This window comes from Macaca fascicularis, chromosome 5, assembly GCF_037993035.2.
Source record: "Macaca fascicularis isolate 582-1 chromosome 5, T2T-MFA8v1.1".
Classification (NCBI taxonomy): domain Eukaryota; kingdom Metazoa; phylum Chordata; class Mammalia; order Primates; family Cercopithecidae; genus Macaca; species Macaca fascicularis.
Genome location: NC_088379.1, coordinates 108,111,719 through 108,136,412, shown reverse-complemented (window position 1 = coordinate 108,136,412; position 24,694 = coordinate 108,111,719). Strand labels below are relative to the sequence as shown.

The window sequence follows — 24,694 nt, the reverse complement described above, 5'->3', positions numbered from 1 at the left end:
TTCTCTTCCATTCATTGATGTGGACTGAAGAATAAAGGTAACTGAAGTATATTCCATGTTGATTACAGTATTTCCTCAAGATTTGAGTCCTTTGGAATATTTAGATGTTAAAACTATAGCTGAAGTCTCTTCCACTTTCCTTACATTCATCATTCCTAACACCATGTCATCTAAAGTCAGAATACATTCTGGAGACATTTGTAATTTTCTCTCCAGGGTGAATTTTCTCATGCTATTTAAGATTAGTACATTGACTGAAGTCTTTCCCACATAAATGGCATTCATATGGCTTTTCTCCAGTGCATGTTCTCTCATGTCATCTAAGGTCCGAAGATAGACTGAAAGCTTTCCACAAAGACATGCATGTAGCTTCTCTCCAGTGTGAATTCTTTTGCGCTCACAAAAGCCAGAGCTTTGACTAAAGGTTTTCCCACTTTTATCACATTCATAACATCTCTTTCCAAGTGAGTTCTCTCATATCTTTGAAGGTTTAAGGATTGAATAAAGGCTTTCCGACATTGATACACTTATATGGTCTCCCTCCCATGTGAGTTTTCTCGTGTCTTCTAAGGTGAGAACACTGAGTGAAGGCTTTTCCACATAGATGACATGCATGTGGTCTCTCTCCAGTGTGAGTCAGCTTGTGCTGTCTAAGGTGAAAGCAGTTAGTATAAGCCTTTTCACATAAATTACACTGATATGATTTACCTTTAGTATGAATTTATGAATTTATGTTGTTGGGGACAACTGATTACTAAAGGATTTTCCACACTGTTTGCTGATGTAGGGTTTCTTTCCACTATGAGTTAACAAACATTGAGTCATTGTGGAACTGTGAGTGCAATCTTCTCCCAAATCATTATGTTCAAAGAGATCCTCTGGAATGAGAGATTTCTCCATTGTTAAACTGGTGGATGTGTCTTTTCTGATGATAGGATGCATGGATACCATATGTTTTTTCCTAAGGGCACTTTCCCTGTATGGACTCTGGCCTTGAAGAAATTCTCTGCCTTCCCTCCACAGCTCTTTTCCATGTTCCAGCTGCAAAATTATATAGGATTTGCTTATCTGATACCTGAGGGACACCAGGTGACTAATGTTTTCCAACATCACATCTTTGTACAGCTTTCTATTGGATGTGTCCATCAAGAGAAAGCTCCACTCTTCTGGGTGAAGTCAATAGCTACATCTTCAAAGGTCACTTTCTTTAGAGAATGTGTTGTCAAGAGCTCAGTTTCTGTCTGTCTTCTTCTGGATTTTCACTTGCAGATGCTTCAGGCACTAAGAAAAGCTGGAGCTGAGTCAAGTTAGAGAGCTGAGCTGAGCGAAATACAGAAGTAGAGGAAGTGGCAGAAAGGCACTGGGAGCTCACTGGATCCCCAAGTAGCCCATTTGCCTGGCACCACAGGCATCCATCAGGAGGGTGGCCAGATGAGTAGGGGGTAAAACTTCACAGGAAGGTCTTGTCTAGCTGAACTTTGTAACAATTTGAATGGAATGAGAAGCCTCCTAGCCAGAACTCATATATTTCATTTTCTTTATCCACTCATTGATTGATGGGCATTTGGGCTGGTTCCACATTTTTGCAATTGCAAATTGCGCTGCTATAAACATGTGTGTGCAAGTTTCTTGTTTGTATAATGACTTATTTTCCTCTGGGTAAATACCTAGTAGTGGGATTTCTGGATCAAATGGTAGATCTACTTTTGGTTCTTTAGGGCATCTCCACACTGTTTTCCATAGTGGTTATACCAGTTTACATTCCCATCAACAGTGTAAAAGTCTTCCCTTTTCACCACATCCACGCCAACATCTATTTTTTTTATTATGGCCATTCTTGCAGGAGTGAGGTTGTATCATATTGTGGTTTTGACTTGAATTTTTCTGATAATTAGTGATGCTGGGCACTTTCCATATGCTTGTTGGCCATTTGTATATTATCTTTTGAGAATTGTCTATTCATGTTCTTAGCCAACTTTTTGATGGGATTATTCATTTTTTCTTGCGGATTTGTTTGAGTTCTTTGTAGATTCTGGATAGTAGTTCTTTGTCGAATGGATAGATGAGGATTTTCTCCCACTCTGTGGGTTTCTTTTGCTGTGCAGAAGCTTTTTAGTTTAATTAAGTATCATCTATTAATCTTTGTTTTTGTTGCATTTGCTTTTGGGTTCTTGGTCATGAAGTCTTTGCCTAAGCCAATATCTGGAAGAGTTTTTCTGATATTATCTTCTAGAAATTTTATGGTTTCAGGTCTTATATTTAAGCCTTTGATCCATCTTGAGTTGATTTTTGTATAGGGTGACAGATGAGGATCCAGATTTAGTCTTCTACATGGGGCTTGCCAATTATCCCAGGACCATCTGTTGAATAGGGTGTCCTTTCCCCATTTTATGTTTTTGTTTGCTTTGCTGAAAATCAGTTGACTGTAATTATTTGGCTCTATTTCTGGGTTCTCTATTCTGTTCCATTGGTCTATGTGCCTATTTTTATATCAGTACCATGCAGTTTTGGTGACTATGGCCTTAGAATATAGTTAGAAGTCAGGTAATGTGATGCCTCCAGATTTGTTCTTTTTGCTTAGTCTTGCTTTGGCTATGTGGGCTCTTTTTTGGCTCCATATGAATCTGAGGATTGTTTTTTCTAACTCTGTGAAGAATGATGGCTTTTTTTTTTTTTTTTTTTTTGAGATGGTGTTTTGTTCTTGTTGTCCAGGCTGGAGTGCAATGGCACAATGTCAGCTCACTGCAACCTCTGCTTCCTGGGTTTAAGAGATTCTCCTGCCTCAGCCTCCCTAGTAGCTGGGAATACAGGTACCCGCCACCATGTCCAGCTAATTTTTTGTATTTTTAGTAGAGACAGAGTTTTACTATGTTGGCCAGGCTGGTCTCGAACTCCTGACCTCAGGTGATCCACCCACCTCAGTCTCCCAAAGTGCTGGGATTACAGGCATGAGCCACTGCTCCCAGCTAATGGTGGCATTTTTATGGGAATTGCATTGAATCTCTAGACTGCTTTTGGCAGTATGGTTATTTTTCACAATATTGATTCTACCCGTGTATGAGCATGAGATGTGCTTCCATTTGTTTGTGTCATCTATGGTTTCTTTCAGGAGTATTTTGTAGTTTTGCTTATAGAGGTCTTTCACATTCTTGGTTAGGTATATTCCTAAGTATTTTATTTTATTTTTGCAACTATTGTGAAATGGTTTGAGTTCTTGATTTGATTCTCAGCTTGGTCACTGTTGGTGGATAGCAGAGCTACTGATTTGTGTACATTAATTTTGTACCTTGAAACTTTGCTGAATTCATTTACTAGTTCTAGGAGCTTTTTGGATATGTCTTTAGGGCTTTCTAGATATACGATCATATCATCAGCAAACAGAGACAATTTGACTTCCTCTTTACTGATTTGGATGCCCTTTATTTCTTTCTCTTGTCTGATTGCTCTGGCTAGGACTTCCAGTGCTATGTTAACTAGAAGTGGTGAAAGTGGGCATCCTTGTCTTGTTCCAGTTCTCAGGGGGAATGTTTTAAACTTTTCCCCATTCAGTATAATGTTGGCTGTGGGTTTGTCATAGGTGGCTTTTATTACCTTAAGGTATGTCTCTTCTGTGCCAATTTTGCTGAGGGTTTTCATCATAAAAGGATGCTGGATTTTGTCAAATGCTTTTTTTGTATCTCTTGAGATGATCATGTGATTTTTGTTTTTAATTCTGTTTGTCTGGTGTATCACATTTATTGACTTGCATATGTTAAAGCATCCCTGGTCTGAAACCCAGTTGATCATGGTGGATTATCTTTTTGATACGCTCTTGGATTTGGTTCACTAGTATTTTGTTGAGGACTTTTGCATCTATGTTCATCAGAGATATTGGTCTGTAGTTTTCTTTTTTGTTGTTGTTGTGTCCCTTCCTGGTTCTGGTATAAGGGTGATGCTGACTTCATAGAATGATTTAGGGAAGATTTTCTCTTTCTCTGTCTTTTGGAATAGTGTCAGTAGGATTGGTACCAATTCTTTTTTTTGTGTGTGTGAGACAGAGTCTCGCTCTGTGGCCCAGGCTGGAGTGCAGTGGCCGGATCTCGGCTCACTGCAAGCTCCGCCTCCCGGGTTTACGCCATTCTCCTGCCTCAGCCTCCCAAGTAGCTGGGACTACAGGTGCCCGCCACCTCACCCGGCTAGTTTTTTTGTATTTTTTAGTAGAGACGGGGTTTCACCGTGTTAGCCAGGATGGTCTTGATCTCCTGACCTCGTGATCCGCCCGTCTCGGCCTCCCAAAGTGCTGGGATTACAGGCTTGAGCCACGGCGCCCTGCCTGTACCAATTCTTTAAATGCCTGATAGAATTCAGCTGTGAATCCTTCTGGTCCTGGACTATTTTTATTTTTATTTTTTAACCATTTCAATCTTGCCTCTTGTTATTGGTCTGTTCAGACTTTCTATATCTTCCTGATTTAATTTAGGATAAATTTCCAGAAATTTGTCCATCTCTTCTAGGTTTTCTAGATTATACATGTAAAGGTGTTCATAGAAGACTTGAATACACTTCCATGTTTCTTTGGGATTGGTTGTGATATCTTCCATAAAACAAACATATTTTTTTTTAAAGAGGGTGGACAAAGATTTATAAGGCAATGTTTAAAAACAGATGTAATTAATGATTTCAGACAACATAGATCTCAAGGGTCAAAACACTAAATGGTTAAAAGCAGGGTTATTTTTATCATGAACACTACATTGCACAATGAAGTTATAACAGTTATAAAACTTTATGCATGACTAACATCAACACCTACGGTCAAAAATTATCAGGACAAAAGGAAATGTGCAGAAATACTATAGCCCCAGAAAAATCTAACAGCCTTACCACAGACTTTGAATGATACAAGTGGTCACTTAGGTTTTTGGCTTCATATTCTTTCCATTGAGAACTGCCCTTCTTCTAACCCTGAGAATGTTTTGGTAGCATTAATCAAGAGACTGTACCTTCCCCACCAAAGGCACTGAGCAAATGTAGTGGACACTGGATACTCCACTTCGATTCTTTGGGATTCCTTTTTGCCGGTTTTGTAAGCCCATTCCCAGCTTTTGTGTGCTTTGCCAGTAAGGCTTTGCACCTGAGCCCTTTGGAGGCTGGGCCTTGGGCACTGGGTCTGCCTTGTCTACATGTAAAGCTGAAAGTGCCTGGAAGTTTTATGGCCTTCCAATCTCTCCACACCCAGGGCTTCTTTGCCGCAGGATGACATGCTAGGAGGTATAATTTATGATCCACAGCTCTCATATCAGGTTTTGGAAATTGCAAGGCTTTTTTCCCCTTCCTTAGCTTTCCCCACTCCCTTACTGTTTTCTCTCAGAAGCATATACTTAAGAAATCACTCTCAATGGAATCTTTTGAGTGAGTCTTAAGATGTGAGTCTGTGAAACTTAACCTGAGATAGCACATAGCCTGAGCTGACCAATCAGAGTGGCTTATCTTTCTGACTCAAGAATTGGCCAGAGGTGGGCAATTTACCAAAACTGGGAAATCAGAGTCCTTTATCTTGTCTTGATTTGTGTGTTGGAAGAAAGATTGTTTCTCTATTTCTGTGATTACAATATGCAAGGAACATACAAGGCTAGATTTCCTAGAAGCTGATCTTGTTGTACATAGAGACTGCCTGAGAAAAGTAGAGACAAGCAAAACTACAAGATGAAGCAAGAAAGATAGTACCAATAAGAATTATTAATGTAACAGGGATTTCCAAAACATATACTTAAGCAAAGGCTAGATCTAGGGATTCAAATGATAACTTATCATTTGAAGGGCCCCAGAGTGCCTGTGCCTTTGGGTGGTGTGACATCTCAATGTCACCTTGTTTGGACTGATGATGATCAAGCCCTGAAAACCAGACGAGATGATGGATGTCTTGGCAGATGCCTATGTAGATGGCCGACATTGAAGAGCAGACCTGCTTCATTCCTTGGCACTATGTAAACAACCTTAATTAAAGAGGAGAAGAGTTGAGCCCCAAATTCCACTCCTGGTGGAATAGGGACTTGAAACAGATATTAAATTGACTTGTAGAAAAATAAACTAGGCTGTATTTCTGCTGTGTTATGATTGAATGTATCCTCCAAATTTGATGTTTTGGAAACTTAATACCCGATGCGGCAGTATTAAAAGATGAGGCCTTTAAGAGTTGATGGGATCATGAGTGCTCTGCCTTCAGGAATGAATCAATCCATTAATGGAACAACAGATTAAAGGGTTAATGGATTAATGGTGCCTATACAAGAAAAGAGAGACCTGAGCTAGCACAACCAGTCTCCTCACCATGTGATGCCCTGTGGCCCCAATTCGGGAATCTTCAGAGTCCCCACCGGCGCAAAGGCTCTCACCAGATTTGGTCCCTCACCCTGAGACATTTCAGCCTCCATCACTGTACAAAATGCATTTGTTTTATTTATAAATTACTCATTCTAGGTATTCTATAAGCAACAGAAAATGTACTAAAACAGAAAATTGGTAGTGAAAAGTGAGGTGTTGCTGATAACAAATACCTGAAGTGTGGAAGCTGCTTGGGAACTGGGTAATGGACAGGGGCTGGAAGAATTTGGAAAAATAGGCTAGAAAAAGCCTAGATTCTGGTGAAGCCTTAGAGGATAAGAAGACTAGGGAAAGTTTGGAAGTCCTTAGAGGTTGGCGAAGTGGTCATGACCAGAATGTTGATAGAAATGTTGACGGCAAAGGCCATGCTGATGAGACCTCAGATGGAAATGAGGAATAAGGTGTTGGGAACTGGAGCACAGGGCACCCTTGCTACACCATAGCAAAGAACACAGTTGTGTGGCCACACCCTAGGGCTTTGTGAAAAGCTGAACTTAAGGGTGATAGAATATCCCATGGAAGAAATTTCTAAGCAGCAAAGTGTTCAGGCTGCTGTGTGGTTACTTCTAACTGCTAATGGTAAACTTCTAGAGAAAAGGGAAACAGTAGAAAAATTTGGAAATTTATCAGCTTGGCTATGTGAAATAGCATTTTCAGGAGAGGAATCCAAGAGTATGGCCTAGAGAGACCATCTGCTAAGGAGATTGGTACAGAAAACAGAAATCATCAAGAGAATAGAAGAAAGACCCAGAAGGCATTTCAGAGATCTTTAGGGCTGCCCCTCTCATCGCAGGCCTGCAAGCCTGGGATGGCAGAGTAGTACTGGGATACAGGTCCAGGGAGGCTCCCTGCAGGATTGCAGCAGGCTCCTTGCCTGTGACTCTGCACCCCACACAAGGCAAAGCTGAACTGCAGCTGCGGAAGGTATAAACCTTGGCGGAGTCCACGTGGTACTAATTCTGCAGGCTTGCAGAGAGCAAGAGCTATAAATGTTTGGCAGCTTCTACCCAGATTTCAGAGAATGTTATGGAAATCCTGGGGACCTAAGCAGAGACTTATCACAGGGGCTGGAACCACCACAGAGAGACCCCAGTAGAGTAATGCGCAGCTGAAATGTGAGGTTGAGGCACTGCAGGGAGTCCCCACCAGGGCAATGCCTAGTGGAGCCATGGCCACTGCAGAGAGTCCTCACTAGGATAAAGCCTAGTGGAGCCCTGGGAGCAAGACTGCCACCATGACCTCAGAACTGTGAAGTAACCAGCAGTATGCAACATCTACTTAGGAAAGCTTCAGGCACTGGACTCCAACCCAAAGGAGCAACCATGTGGGCTGCACCCAGCAAAGCCATAGGAGTGCAGCTGTCTGAGGCCTTGAGGGCCCAGCCGCTGCTCCAGTGTGTCCAGGAGGCAGTGTGTGAACTCAAAAAAGATTATTCTCCAGCTCTAAGATGCAGTGTCTGTCCCGCTGGGTTTTGGATTTGCTTGGGGCCTGTTATTCTTTTCTTTTTGCCTATGTCTCCCTTTTGGAATGGGAATGTTTGCCTTAATCCTATACTACCATTGTGTAGACTGTAGGCTTTGGGCTTTTGAGTTGGTGCTGGACCAAGTTAGAATTTTGGGGCTATGAGGATGGAGTAAGTGTATTTTGCATGTGAAAAAGAAATGAATTTTTGGGGCTGGGGTGGAATGCTAGGGCTTGAATGTTCTCCAGATTTCCCGTGTTGGAAGCTTAATTTTCAATGTATAATTTTCTATATTTATATATATATTTTCTTTGAAAATTACTCCGTTTCAGTTATTCTATTATAAGCAACAGAAAAGAGACAAAGATATGCTGCATTTGAGTTTGTGACTAAAATTTAAACTCACTCTACTTCCTATTAACACTTGTGGGATGTGGTCAAAGGAACTTGGGAAAGCAGAACTTTACTTCAACTCCAATTCCCCACCCCCTCCCCCGCAACAATTCAGTCTTTGTCATGTAACAGGGCTTATGGAGTTAGTATAATATTTATTTTTAAAAGAAATATGTCAATTTCATATCAAGATTTTTTTGGCTTTTGCATTCAATTTAATAACTGTATAACAATTATTTACAAATACTTACAATATAATCTTGCTCTTCTGGCTATTCTAGCTCCTGTTTTTCCCAGGGCCTAGGAGAACTTTCCTTTTACTGATGTAAAACTTTATGGTCTAAACTGACTTACATGACTGTTCATTGTCTTGCTACAAAATCTTATATTTGGATGCAACTGTTGATGATACCCCAGTTCTTCTTTTTCTTCTTCTTCTTCTTTTTTATTTTGAGATGGGGTCTTGGTTTGTTGCCCAGACTGTAGTGCAGCGGCTCCATCATGGCTCACTGTAGCCTGGACCTCCTGGGGTCAAGTGATCCTCTCACTTCAGCCCCTCCCTCTTCCCCTCCCCGAAGTAGCTTGGACTACAGGCATATGCACCACCATGCCTGGCTAATTTTTGTTTTGTCTTAGAGATAGGGTTTTGCAATGTTGGCCAGGCTGATCTCGAATTCCTGGGGTCAAACAATCTGCCCAGCTAGGCCTCCCAAAGTGCTGGGATTACAGGCATGCACCACCGTGACCTGTCCAGTTCTTTTTGCATTTATTTTGTAACCCTGGCAAGTAATTACTTAGGGAAGACTAAGTGAAAGTCATGTGTCTCAAAAAAGAATGAGGAAATCACATTGATAATTTAAAAATGCAATTGCCTGCTTACATAAATTATATATTGAAGTGTATGAATACATTTCATCCCAAGTATATGTATTTTTATGTCCAAGTTTTGGGCCCACTCCCTCACTTGTGGTCTGAATTGTGGTGGAGGATATTAGATACCTATGTTTACGTGTTTGAGGAATCTGCAAGTGTTCAGTGCCTGCAGTTTGAAGATAAGTGAAATTAATTGATTTACCAAGTAGATGATGAGTTGAAGTATGTTTCCCTCTTCTTCAGGACTGTCAGTATGGCTCAGGATGTGGAAGAAATTGCTAAATAGTCTATCCATCTCCCTTGATCTTTAGTGAAAATTCCACCCCAAATTTGGCATAAAGTCTTCTGAGTTTACAGAACTATTGCCAGTTTTAAAAAGAATGATATTCATAGGTATTTTAATGGAAAGTTGGGGAGAAGCAAATTAGGCAAATCTAACCTGCTTCCTCAAGTCCCTGAAAAAAAAAATCTCTTTTTAATTTCCTATTGTTACCGAATGGAGAGTATTTTTCTCCCTTTGATTTCTAATAACTGACATAGCAGGTTTTGCTTGCACTTCATGTTGCCACAAAATTGTATTATTCCATTTTATATTTTTCCTCTTGCTTTTCCAAATATTTGTGCCACCCTAAGCATTTTCTCCTCTTTCCAAGCCATACAGATTCATAAACATTAGTATCTTTTCTTAAGCCCGCTGTAGTTAAACGTGTGTCAGGTTGAGCCAGATAGAATCTCATGAAACAGTCATATCAAGCAATGAAACATATGGATATATACAATTCATAGTTTATTCTTATTTTTAGCAATATAGCCTTTTTTTTTGCCTAAAAAGAAGACATCGAAAGCAAATATTTAAAAATTCTTTTGTAAAATATATATAGTAATCATCTACATGGATGTAGCAAATAATATTCTTACAATTACAAATATTTTTAATTGAATTTTTAAAATATTCCCATCTGTCATACAAAAATGTTGGATTATATTATCTCTATATACCGTTTCTAGCTCTAAATTTCCCATCTGAAACCTTAGTGTTAGTAGAATTTGGTGGATTTTTTGAAAGCAGTTTGGGTCACAAAAATTCTTTCCTAGGAAAGAATATGTGACAATTAAGAGGTCTATTCTTCAGAAGTTTGAGTCATACCAAGCCACACATGATTCATTGTTCATCTTTTAGTTTACGCTAGATGAAGAATTCACAAGATTTGAAAAAAAATGAATACATTATCCCAGAATAAATTTTGGTCTCTGAAGTTTTGATATATGTTCTAATAATGAAAATAGTACATTGATGATGAGGTAGAATTTTATAGAAAAAGAAGAATAGTAGGGCTTTTAATGCATATATTCTCAAGTCTTAAGAGTGTATCTCAACAGGATAAATGCAGATCAACTTTTTAAAAAAAAACTAAAAAAGAGTTTCTTTAGTGTGTCTTAATTCATAATTTTAAAATAGTGATGCATATGTTGAACATCTTTCTAAGTAGGAATATAGGTAAAGAGACAGACTGATGATAAGGCGGGAAGCCTTTAAAACTGAACACTGAGCAGGGCTGTGGCAACTAGAATAATCACAGTCATTGAGATTCTTATTCTTAGTCTGAACTCTTACTCAGAAAGGGCTACTTCATTCCTGATTATCTGTCTGCCAGGTTCATCTGCTATGATTTCCCAGACATTTATGACTGTTATATTTGTAATGATTTTCCTATGACAAAAGTACGAGAAGCAAAAATTGCACTGCTGTTGGTTAATGAAATAACAGCTGCCCTAGAGCAAATCTTTCTCAGTAGTGGGAATGGGTTAAAAAAAGGAAATAAATATTTACTGAGTTTTCATACTCTGTAGTTGGCACCATACCAAACCCTTAGCAAATATAATGTGTGAAGGAAATTGTTTATGGAGACAGTTCTAGAACTACACTTTAGTCATATGTATCTCAATTAAAATCCAGGCTCTCCTTTGTCTTCCTTTCTCTGTTCTTTGAAGATACAGATAACTTCTGTATATTCCCATTACTGAAGATTTTTTTTTTTAACTTTTATTTTAGGTTCAGGGGCACATGTGCAGGTTTCTTATACAGATAAATATGTGTCACAGGAGTTTGGTGTACAGATTATTTCATCACTCAGGTAATAAACATAGTACTTGATCCTTATCCTCCTCCCATCCTCCACCCTCAAGTAGGCCCCAGTATCTATTGCTCCTTTCTTTGTGTCTATATTTAATCAACACTTAATTCCCACTTATAAGTGAGAACATGTGGTATTTGGTTTTCTGTTCCTGTGTTAGTTTGCTTAGGATATTGGCTTCCAGCTCCATCTAAGTTGCTGCAAAGGACATGATCACATTGTTTTTTATGGCTCTGTAGTACTCCGTGGTGTACATGTAGCACATTTTCTTTATCCAGTCCACCACTGATGGGCACTTAGGTTGATTCCATGTCTTTGCCCTTGTGAATAGTGCTATGAATTAACATATGCGTGCATGTGTGTTTACGGTAGAACAATTTATTTAACATATTCCTTTGGGTATGCACTCAGTAATGGGATTGCTGGGTGGAATGGCAATTCTGTTTTAAGTTATTTGAGAAATCGTATGGCCGGGAGCAGTGGCTCACGCCTTTAATCCCAGAACTTTGGGAGACCGAGGTGGGCGGATCACGAGGTCAGGAGATCGAGACCATCCTGGCTAACACGGTGAAACCCCGTCTCTACTAAAAATACAAAAAATTAGCCAGGCGTGGTGGCGGGCGCCTATAGTCCCAGCTACTAGGGAGGTTGAGGCAGGAGAATGGCGTGAACCCGGGAGGCGGAAGTTGCAGTCAGACGGCGCCACTGCACTCCAGCCGGGCCATGGAGTGAGACTCCGTCTCAAAAAAAAAAAAAAAAAAAAAAAGGAAATCGTCAAACTGCTTTCCACAATGTCCAAACTAATTTACATTCCCACCAAGAGTGTATAAACATTCCCTTTTCCCTGCAACCTCACTAGCATCTGTTATTTTTTGACTTTTTATCAATAGCCATTGTGACTGGCGTGTGAGGGTATCTCGTCGTGGTTTTGATTTGCATTTCTGTAATAAGTGATGTTGAGCATTTTTTCATACGCTTGTTTTGACCACACGTGTATCTTTTGAAGTGTCTGTTCATGTCCTTTGCCCACTTTTTAAAATGTGATTCTTCGTTTTTTTTTTTGCTTACGTTCCTTATGGATTCTGGATATTAGACCTTTGTCAGATGCATAGTTTGCAAATATTTTCTCCCATTCTGTAGGTTGTCTGTTTATTCTGTTGATAGTTTCTTTTGCTGTTTAGAATCACTTTATTTTAATTAGGTCCGATTTGTCAATTTTTGTTTTTGTTGCAATTGCTTTGGCGTCTTCATCATGAAATCTTTGCCAGATCCTATATCCAGAATAGTATTTCATAGGTTATCTTCCAGGGTTTCTATAGTTTTAGGTTTTATATTTAAGTCTTTAATCCACCTTGAGTTAATTTTTGTATATGGCTACCCAAGATTTTAAGATCTAATAGAACACCAATGATGCCAGATTTATTTTGCTTTCAAGTATAAAACTGTGTTATAATATTGTCCCAATGCCTTCTTAATCTAAACAGACTCCTGACAACCTATGCTTGTCACCAACCCTTCTCCTCCAAATCTGATACACCTGACTTTCTGAGAACCTGTGCTAAATGAGTAAACTCACGCAGCTGTAACATATGCTGCCACCTCCTGGCATCTTTTAAAAAGGTAAAATCTGGTAAGAAAAGACTTGGTTCAGATGCTCTTTGCAAATATACTACTCGAATATGGCCCTTCATATACTTATTCTCCCTTCTTGCTTAGAGTTATCCACTTTTGGGAAAGCAAAATAATCTTGAGTAGGTCATCTGTTCTCTTAGTATGTCTAACCTGATAGAATTTTGAAACTTTCTGGTGATTCTGTTTTGCCATTTACTATGCAGCAGGGCAGTAGTTGATGCTCATGAGGGAAAAAAAAAACAGATGAACTCTTTGATGAATATAAGTTTTCCTACTATTTATACTACACATACAAATTTGAGGCAGAAGCCATGACATTCACCTGAGCACTTGGCCATACTAAGTCAAAATTAAATGAAACATTTCTTGCCACATTACTACATACTTGCTTTAATTTTAATTGAAATGACCCAGTAACATTTGCAATAAGGTAGCTAGCTGCTGGTAAACTATGCCATGCATATGAAAACTTTTAAAATTGTATTACTACTTCATATGAAATAGAGCAATGCTAATTCACTGGATTAAATGGCTAATTATCTTTAAAGTGTAAACAGGCCAGGCGCGGTGGCTCATACCTGTAATCCCAGCACTTTGGAAGGCCAAGACGGGTGGATCATGAGGTCAGGAGTTCAAGACCAGCCTGGCCAAGATGGTGAAACCCTGTCTCTACTAAAAATACAAAAATTAGCTGGGCGTGGTGGCAGGCGCCTGTAATCCCAGCTACTTGGGAGCCTGAAGCAGGAGAATTGCTTGAACCCGGGCAGTGGAGGTTGCAGTAAGCCGAGATTGCACCACTGCACTCCAGCCTGGGCAATAGAGTGAGATTTCATCTTAAAAAAAAAAAAAGTGTAAACAATCTGAATTGAGGCATTCTTAAAAATGTTACATCAAGAAAAACAACACGAGAAGCATGATTGATACATTTTGAATTGTGAATGACAAAAATTCTTGTAATCCATGTGCTTATTGCTCGCTTGAAAGAACAGTCAAAAGTAGATTGATCAAGGGTAGTTTTGTTTTTGTTTTTGTTTTTGTTTTGTTTTGTTTTGTTTTGAGACAGGGTCTCACTCTGTCACCCAGGCTGGAGTGCAGTGGTGCAGTCTCAGCTCACTGCAACCTCCGCCTTCTGGGTTCCAGTGATCCTCCCACCTCAGCCTCTTGAGTAGCTGGGACCACAGGTGCATGGCACCATGCCTGGCTAATTTTTATATTTTTTGGTAGATATGGGGTTTTACCATGTTGCCCAGGCTAGACTCAAACTCCTTAGCTCAAGCGATCTGCCCACCTCAGCTTCCCAAGTGTACTTTTTGCTTTAGTTATTGTTGAATGTCTAGTACCCGCCATAAGGCCTAGCATGTAGTAAGCTCAATGATGTTGATTGAATGAACAATTAATTCCTAGCTCTTTTATTTGTAAAGATGCCCAATTCTTCACATTAATTTATGAAATGGTGTTTAAACTTAACAGTAGATACAACCTTTACAATAAGCAAATGTGTTTCTCTTTATATGTTGCTGGTCAAAATGTGGTTCCGGGGTCAGCAGCCTTGGCATCACCAAGGAGCTTGTGAAATTTACTGAATCTCAGGCTCTACCCCATACCTACTGAATCAGAATCTGCATTTTAATAAGATCCCCAGGTGATTCATATGCACATTAGATTCTCAGAAGCATGGCTTTAAAGGACCTAAGCTGTAATTATTATTTCCGTTTTCCATGTAGCTATAGAATTTATTGTCCCATAGATTTCTGTTTTCCTAAATAAAATTATTCTGTGACCAGACTTCTCACTACTTTCTGACCGAGTCAATGCAAAATAAATTTTTCACATCTTTGTTTCCTTCTTTCTTTTCTAAGATTGCTCAGGCTTAGCAACTGTGTGAATTCCTACTCCTGAGCTGTGAATCAGGGGGCTTTTTTTTTTTTTTTTTGGAAACGGAGTTTTTGGTCTTGTTGCCCAGGCTGGAGTGCAATGGCGTGGTGTCAGCTCACTACAACCTCCACCTCACAGGTTCAAGCAACTCTCCTGCCTCAGCCTCCTGAGTAGCTGGGATTACAGGCGTCTGCCACCACACCTGGCTAATTTTTTGTGTTTTTAGTAGAGATAGGGTTTCATCATGTTGGCCAGACTGGACTTGAACTCCTGACCTCAGGTGATTCCAGCCGCCTCGGCCTCCCAAACGGCGTGGTGGCTCATGCCTGTAATCAGGGGGCTTTTTATAAGGGTAACTCTCTTCTAGGGCTCCTTGATTAAAAACGTTTTAAATGATTGAACCAGTGGTTGGCTATGAAGACATTACTGCTTATACAGTTTACTTCTTTAAAAGTGAGTTTGTTGCAGTGCAGACTCAGCACTTAAGGGAAGACTTCCTGCCACAAAATATCTGTAACTGCTCCTGAAAGAGAAAGCAATTATCACAAGTCAGTTAGGTCTTAAAACAAAAAATCAAAACAAAATAAAACAAAAACAAACGTTTTACTGAGATCACCCATGTGCAAATTTATGAAGGGGTTGGATCACTTGTTAATTTTATTTTATCTGCTTTTCACTTAATTGTTATTAACTCAACAGCATATTTTTTATTAGAAAGAACGTTTTGTCTATTTTTAACTCACCTAAAGTTATTAAGATTTTTAGTACAGAAAAGCACTTATGGTGGTTGTTAATTATTCTACTCATCGTAATGAGATGCTTACCTAAAGTAGGTATCTTCAAAGTCAGCTCCTGCATCCAAAGCGTGCGTACCAGCTGCAGGGGAGCTGCAGGTATGCCTGGTATCAGGCCATTCTTTGCCTGAGGAGAGGTCTGTATATGGGCCTTTAGGCTAATGGCAAGAGAAAGAAAATGCATTTGGAAAAAATAAAGTGCCACCACATGTGCAGGCTTCCATCTTGGTACTTTTCACTCTGTAGAAATTGCTTGCTAGAAGGTTGTAAAAAGTCGTGGAAAAAGCCTGGGACTTTGGACTGAGACAGATTCAGGTTCTGTGACTTCGTGAGTACTCTCAGAACTCCATTTTTTTTTTTTTTTTTAACAGTAATAGTTTTGAGCTTTGAGATATTTATTATCTTGTGGTTATTATTTTGTAGTATATTTATTTACTGGTTTATTATTTTCTTTTCTTATGAAAATATAACTAGTGAGGGCAAGTGACTTGTTGGTCTATATGCCTGTGTCTAGCATACTGCCTTGCATGTAATAAGTGCTCCCTGTAGATGACTGCATAAATGAAATAGTGTTTAGGTGTGTACTAATAGTTCAGGTGCTACATGTTAATTCATTCTCATGTTATCCTTGTAATGTAACAATAATTAACACTTACTGTTCCAGACAATGTTCTAGATTCTCAGTGCTTTACATTTGTTAACTCATCTGATGGTTTTAACAACCATTTGATGCTTCTAAGTAGGTATTAGTGTTATAATTTTCATTTGCAGATGAGGAAACTGAGGAACAAAAAGGTGAAGTTGCCCAAGTTAACACCCATAGACAATTAAGCTAGATTTTGAACCAGGTGGTTTGGCTTCAGTATCCATGTCCTTAACCCACCCATATAAAGTGGTTCATCAGTGCTCCCTTTTGTGGGAAAGGAAGTCAAGATTTAGATAGATTCTCCATAATCACACTTTTGAAAGTTGGCAAAGCAGGGAACTGAGCCTGGGATACCCATGTACAGGCTAGAGTTCTTTCCATGATATCACAGTTCTAGACATTTTATTAGGATCCCAGAGACATAGATTTCCAAGGAGAGTCAATGTCTGTCTCCATTGCCAAAAAGGTCAAGAACATTCATCATGAGGAGTATAGTAAAAACAAAATAAAACTTCCCTATACTTCAGCAAGAAACTAAGAACTTGGTGTCTGGAATCAAAGGGTCTGAGTTTGAATCTTAGCTCTGCCCCTTACTTGTTATGTGACCTTGAGCAAAGTTTTTAACTTCTTGGTTCCTCAGTTTCTTTATCTGTACAATGGGATACTGATGATCCTCACTTCATAGGTTTAGAGAGAATTAATTGAATTAATTTTAAATGAAATTTAATTATATTTTAAGCACATGAAAATGCTTAAAACAGAGACAAGCATATAGTCAGGGCTCAATAAAGGTTGGCTGTTACCATTAGCTATTGTGAACGCACAGATGGCATGAACTGCCTGCCCGTTGTCTAAGTTAGTAATTCTCTGCTTTAGGAAAATAATGCAGAGGTATTTCAGTAAAAGAACAGGGAAATATCGTTCTCCATACCATGTGGGCACTTCACTATGGAATCCTCTAGTGATATGTTCAAGTTATCTGTGTGGGGTAAACTGCGTTGTTATAACTGTTTCCAATCATTTGCATTTTCTAAGAGAAAACTGGAAAACGCTGCATCTGGCAAAGATGGTGAGAGCTCTCTTATTAAACCTGCGTCTGCTGTGCTACTTCAAGTGATTATTTATAAGGCACATGGGAAGGAAGCTGAATCAAGAAAATGACTAGGTAAATACCTAGTAAATGGTTCAAAGGCTGGGCAAAAAATAAACTGTGACTGAGGAGTTACCTCGCTCCTGATTGGGTCGGTTAGAAAAAAACAAACAAACATGTAGACTATTAATGTCAGGAAATTGGTTAGAAAAAAACAAACAAACATGTAGACTATTAATGTCAGGAAATTGATTCTCTTGCATGTAGCAGTGGTCTAGATTTTACTGGAACAATTGGTTAGAAAGTAGAAACCAGTTCATATAAAATAAATTCCAATGTGTGCTTCAGACAACAAAGAGAACAAAAATGCCTGACCTCTGTTACAAAGGCTGCAACTCCAAAATAACTTCAAAAGCACTGTAAGTTTAATGAGGAAAACATCCAATTTTGTTGATAAAACAAAAAAATTGGATGATTGTGCTTAGACCTTTTCTTTTCTGAATGACTGAAGAATTCTGTATACTTACATATATTACGAATTGGTCTAAAGAAGCTGTGAAAAATTGGAGAAACTCATACTGTCATGTATTTGTATTGTAAATAGGCTCAATTCTTTCAAAAATCCATTGATACTGTGTAACAAAAATTATAAAAATGCTTCATACATGTTCACTGAATTCTATCACTAGACATTTGTTTTAATCAAACAATTTTTTTTTTCTCTCTCAACGAAGACTCCCTCCTTGACCAAACTTTAGTTATGCTTTTGAGTCCTCTTCTCAACTAGCTCTGACCTTGGCTTTCTGGGTGCCTGTCCTGTTCTTGCATAGCTCAGTTCAGTAAAAATCTGTGCCCTCCCCCTGTCCCACTGATATTGGGTCACCCTTGATATATAACCAAGTTCATCCCCTACCTTTGATTTATAAGTCCTTGGCCCACCTTTAGCAAGAATCCTGTTAGGTCAGTTTAGCAAGAATCCTCCTACCTTGATGTCTCCTCTTAGTAATTTTCCATCCACTGATCCCCTCACTCTGTTCCTTGGTTATAAACAGTCTTGAATAAAGTCTTCCTTACTGCCTTAATGAGTGCCAGAATAATTACACACACACACACACACACACACACACACACACACGTATGATTATATAATTCTCTCTCTCTAATATATATACATACATTGGAGAGAGAACTAAAAGTGCAGTCTAAATATTTAATAGGAGGAGATTGACTAAATGAATTAAAAATTATAATATTTGAAATAGTATGCTGGCATTAATAGTCATCGACAATAGTATGCTGGCATTAATAGTCATCAACATTCATAGAATGCCATTCTCCATACTGTACTAAGTGCTTCACGTGCTGGGCCTCCGAAGGAACTGAAAGCTACCAGGAACCTAAAGCAGCAGTGCTGTCCATCTCATGTCTTGCTTTATTCTTCTCTTCAGCAGTGGCTTCCTCTGTTCCTCAGATCTCGTGGCAGATAACATGGCAGCTGCACATTTTTATTGAGGAGTAGACTTTTCTCCTTTTGTCTCCAGAAGAGAGCAGTATTGAAGTTGTAGGAGCCAAGGTAAAACTCTTCCTTTGCCCTCTGAAGGTTTGCTGAACAATCGACTGACAAAAGGCAGATTAATAGGAGAAATGGCATCCAAATTTATTTGTGTGCACAGGAGAAAAACCACAGAGTGATTACCCAGTATCCCAGTCGGTAACTGGGGAAGGGAAATGGAAAAGTGTGGATGATTTTCGGAGCATAGTAACTGATTTTCAGGGGAATTCAATGAGCTTGGAGAGCATATAATGGCCTGGTACAAAATCCATTGGGCTTGAAGAACCTACGATGGTTTGTGACAAAAGTCTGTCCAGGTTTGTTGACAGACTTCAGCTTTTCTTCCTGTGATATTAGTTCAGTTAATAAAAACTCAAGGAAGAAAACAGAGGTCATTGTTTCCTTTATTACCAGGTCTAGACTTCAGGCAGAAAAGGGATCTTCGGAGAACAACTTCATCTTGTGCTTTGAGAGAGACAGGATTGAGCGAAAGGAGGTAGGGGGAAGGTCAAAGAAACCTTAAGGCTGCTTCTTCAGTTCAGCACATCACAGTGCCATGTTTTGGTTTCTGAACCCCAACAGATGAAACAATTCCATTCTTCTTCCTATTCCTGTGACATGTTCCTCCTCATAGGAGGAGGACTGGTTTATGTTACTGGTGACATCAAGCAATACACTGAGGTTTGCTAATTAATGATGAGGTCATGGCTTCAGATTGTGGGTGGCACAGTCCCATGTCTCTCTTGTCTTTTGTTAATTCATGGACCTGTGTTGCCACTTGTCCTTTGTCTCCTGGTAGTAACCAGACCAGACCAAAGATGGTCTCTGGCAAGCTCAGTTTAGTTTCTAAGCCCAAAAATAGGTTACTAGATCAATTGGAACCTGCGCTGTGGGCCCAGAGAAAATTATTTTATAAGAATAATTCATTTCAGGCGAGGTCTTCATTTCAGGAGAGACCTCAGCCCAAAGTTGTGTGCCCCAACAGGAGTTAACAAAGCTCTTAGTTTGGGGATTATTTGATTTTGCCTGACTCATATTGCTTGGTCTGTACTTTGCTCTGTAAACAGAACAAAGGCACTCATCCTTTCTCAGGTGTTAGAATACTACAAAGGGAAGAAGGCAGTGGTGTGCTAGCAAATTGGCTGTCTGTGTGGAAAAAGACCGGATTTGTAACAGCTGCTGATTTTTCTAATGTAGGTACTTTCACCATGGTCTATTTCCAACTCCCAATGGTTTGACAACTGCTTATGGATGAAGTTCCTCAGTTCTGATCATCAGCTCTCTGAGTGTGCTCCAACAAAGTTGTAAAGTGAGTCATTAAGCTTCGTCCACCACAGTGAGAACAACTTTTCCTCAATCCATTTCCCAACCCCTGGGGAAATTTCTGAGCGGCCCACCTTGTCTATTAGGCTTCTTTCCCTAGTTTTATCAGGTATGACCAGGGAACCATGACTACATCGTAGAAACATGGTTGTTAGGAGTCTGTGATAATAGATCAGGGGCAAATTTAGGGGTTAATGTGTGCTGGAATAACATCCCAGTCATAGGTTGGGTCTCTCCAAAGCAGATCCTAAGACAAAGACTTATGTACAGGAAGTTTACTTAGAAATATGATTCTGGAAAGCAGAAGTGCAGAACCAAGAGGAAAGGAAAGACGAAATAAAGATGCATTATTAACTTCTACAAATCTGACCCCTCTGTCAATGTGAGTTACTAAAAGAGTAATCTTCTCAAATAATACATAGTAAGAAATGAGCTGGGAGTTGCCAGTCTTCACTGGAGCTTGAGAACAAATCCAATGCAGATGAAGGTAGAACTAAGAGAGGTGCACAAACCAATTCCAGTGACATCACTTGAATCTCTGGATTGAGATATGCTGTATGTACCATTCCCCCTTCTCCAATTTTGTCATGTGAACCAGTTCATTTCTTTGTTGTCTAAGCCAGTTTGAATCGTGTTTTCTGTCATTTGCAACCAAAGTGTTCCAACTGCTATACTTCCACAGTAAAAAGCTCACATTGTATTCCGGTTGGTAGTGTCTTCTCCAATAGATTGCCACCTCCTTGAGTTAAGGCCCTATGCATCTTATTTAACTTGCATCTCCAGCATCTAACAAAGCACCTGGCGTGTAGTAGAAGCTCAATGCATGTTGGATTGAAGGAATATGTTACATTAATTTGACATCTGTAATCCTGATCATTTCTAGTCTCATCAATGCTTTCTTAAAGAATGTGAGTGGGTTAAATTTTTTTGTGAAGGGAAGAAGAGAAGATACGAATTTGCAAGAAAATGTGATAAAATGCATTTACTCGGGGAAAAAAAGAGGCTGGTTATGTGAAAGAGTTAACATTGTAAACATAATAAATATCCTTTGACCATTTTTTCCTTGTTGACTGTAATACAACTAAAATGTTAATGAAGGTACAGTTATAATTCACTCATTTACTGTACCTAACCTAAGGAAATTTTTTTCTGACTTTTTTTATTCCTGAGGGAAGAATCTCTATATAAAATGAAGACCAAGCAAGGAGAAAATGTCATGATGTTGATAATCTTGTTTAGCCTAAAAGAGTTACCATGAACAATTATGAGCTTATTGATTAGAAACTCACAAAATAAAAGCTTATTCATAACCTACTTCATACTTTTATATTAAGACTACACTACTTCTTCCCCTTAATTGAAATCCTTTCAGAATGAGAATCTATAAAGTGGAAAGTTCAGGAAGTCGATAATTTAATCTAACTATCCATCATTCTATCTGCATTTTTTTGCACATAGTTTGCTGAATGAGCACTTAAAGCAAACTTAACATAATATATTTAAATTATACATCATCTTCCAAATTGAATTGTGAAGGCATTATCTGGGATTCTTACCATATAACTTTACTATTGGTAAGAAACTCATGGAAGTTGCAAGTGCTATTCAAATATATTTCTCTAGAACCCAACATTTAGAAAAACAATGCAGATTTAAAAAGAATAATATTATCATTAATAATACAAATGTTAAAATCTTAATATTTGGAGGTCTACAGTAAATTTTAAGCAAACTACAAACTCTATTTCCCAAATCCTGATATTCTCACTAAGCCAAACATTAGCAGCTAATACATTTCAATCCCTAAGTAACCCCTTGCCTTAGACTAATGGCAAGCTTTCAAAAAAAAATTTCTTTTTGTAGTCAAAATTCCAGATTCTGAATCAATAGAAAAGAAAAAAAATTTCGTCCTCCTTGCTTTTTAGTAGGATCCAGAAATCAGAGGCAAATTAAGTGTGATAGAGCAGTTCATGCTTCCTTCTTACCAGATAAGGGACTGACATGTCAACATTGGCTTCCTCTAGGCTTGACAATGCCTGGGTTTCTCTGGGTGTATGTGTGGCTGTATCTGTGTGTGTACAGACTATTCTGAAGGCTGAGCAGATGATTTGCAGATGTATTCCAGACATACACAAGATTGGAATGCATCAGTCATGACTCTGCATTTCTATAATGTTTATCTTTATCCCTAAATGTTCACTCTATATTTTCCTCTTCCATAAACCTTTCTGAAATAAAGTCTTTCTTGATTAATTTCCTTTAAAATCATTTATGTTAATTAGGGAAATTATTAAAATCTGAAAAAGCCCTAATACTATGATTCTGTAATGTGAATTTGAGGTTAGAACATTTTAAATTAATGAATCTCTGGTAAAAATGAAATATTTTACCTCCTCTGTAATTAATAAAATTTCATTGCAGGATTAGGTAGGTATCTGGTCAGATAGAGAAAAGACAGCTTTAAAATCTAATGTCTTCTCTTGATTTATTAAGAACCCTTCCTTATTTTTTTTCTTCCTCCCTCCCTTTGACCCTTCCTTCCTTTCTCTCTCCTACCCTTCCTTTGCTTCCTCTGCACTTTCATCTCCGCCTCACTCCTTACCCCCTTTGTCTGTGTCTTTTTTCTTTTTTAAAAAAGATGATCTCAGTTTGGAATAAACATTCTTGCGAAATTGGCCAGGAATTTTGCCAAGCTTAGTGTGTACACGTCAGCTGTTTTCTGGAAAATAATTGCACCATGTGACAATGTCTATTATTTTAATTAGTACTGAGGAATGCCTCCAAGATATTTCATCAGGTCAGTATTTCTTACATAGGCAATGGCTTTTTATTTCCTGATGTGCTGATTAAGCAGATAAATGACATTTTGACATCCTGTAGAGGTGAACAAAATAATTGCTATAATTAATAAGCCAGAACTCAAAGAGGTAGTAAACCATTCTCCATGTATTTAGGACCTGCAGCCTGAGGAAGCTGAAGTATTCAAATTACCCAAAGGAAATGTTAACCCAACACTACAAGCATGGGAAGGCCACTCTCGGGGAAGGCCTTGACATGTCTTGGGAGCTCAAAGTGCTTTGTCATACAGTCTCTAAGGTTTAGCTAGTCATCTGGGATCTGTTGCATTTCCAGAATACTTGCATGTTTGCATACTAAATTCAAGAAGTATTAATTTCAAGATCTGAAAAAAAGAGTCACTTTGTAAAACTGTATGGGGAATACACGTTCAGAAATTTGTGAGCCTGAAAACAAAAATGTGTTTAATAGTGATAGAGGTGGTAGGGTGGGGAACAGAAGGATTATTTCCTCTTTCCACAGCTGTTCTCCAACATTACTGCAGGGTGAACTAAAGATTAGAACAAGAAGTGTTCCTCTGAAAAGGAAAATATTTAATAATTATTATGCTATGTCAAATTGTAATGATGGGATTTGGGGATATAACAAAATACACATTTGTATACTGTTTTTTTCTGTCTTCTGTGTGAGTAAAGGTGGTTAGTCTGTTTTATTGCGAGATTTTATGGAGGCTGGGAGGCCACACTCCTATTTGTAGATATCATCTCTGATCAAGGGAGTGCTAATCCCTGAGGTCAGCCACTCTGAGAAATGGAGATTCTCAGCCAGGAACTAGACCAGCATTGGTTGGAAGAAGAAATTCCCCTCTTAGAACTGGACTAACATTGGTTGGAAGAAGAAATTCACCTGTTCTTCTGAGTCTTAATCTCTTTATCTAAAAAATTCAGAGACACTGTGCTTGTACTTATGAGAGGTGGTGTGTTAGGTCATTTTTGTGTTGCTATAAATACCCAGACTGGGTAATATATAAAGAAAAGAGGATTAATTGGCTCATGGTTCTTCAGGCTGTACAAGCATGGCACCAGCATCTTGGCTTGGCTTCTTGGGGGCCTCAGGGAGCTTTGCAAGCACATCACATGGCGAGAGTGGGAGCAAGGTGCAGGGAGGTGCCCTACACTTTTAAATAACTATGATCTCGTCCTCATTATCACAAGGACGACACCAAGACATGATGTATCTGCCCCCATGACCTGAGCACCTCCCAGTAGGCCCCACCTCCAGCCTTGGTGATTACATTTCAATATGAGATTTGGGGAGGACAAATATCCAAATCATATCTGGTGAGTCCTACGACAGTGCCTGTCACTCACTTGGATGCTAGAGCCTTGATTCAGCAGCCAGGCTTCAAGGAGTGCACATCATGATGTGTGAGCTATATTATCTATGTAAAGAATGACATTGCTCAGTTTATACTCAGTATTTTTAAATGTCACATTTCCCTACTATTTGTCTGGTTCATCCCTCCATTCCTTAGTATGGACAAGAAGTTCTACATATATATATATATGTTTTAAAGACAGGGTCTTGATCTGTCACCCAGGCTGGAGTGCAGTGGCACAATGACTGGTTATTGCAGCCTCGACCTCCTGGACTCAAGCGATCCTCCCACCTCAGCTTCCTGAGTAGCTGGGACCACAGTTGTGTGTCACCGCTCCTCACTAATTTTCCTGTATTTCTTGTAGAGACGAGGTTTCACCATG

At 39.0% G+C, this 24,694-nt stretch overlaps 1 pseudogene; it reads right to left on the bottom strand.

Annotated features, from left to right (window-relative positions):
- Nucleotides 1-316: 316 nt before the first annotated feature.
- The window catches only part of LOC102134716 (uncharacterized), a 38,350-nt pseudogene continuing 13,972 nt past the window's right edge, over nt 317-24,694 (bottom strand).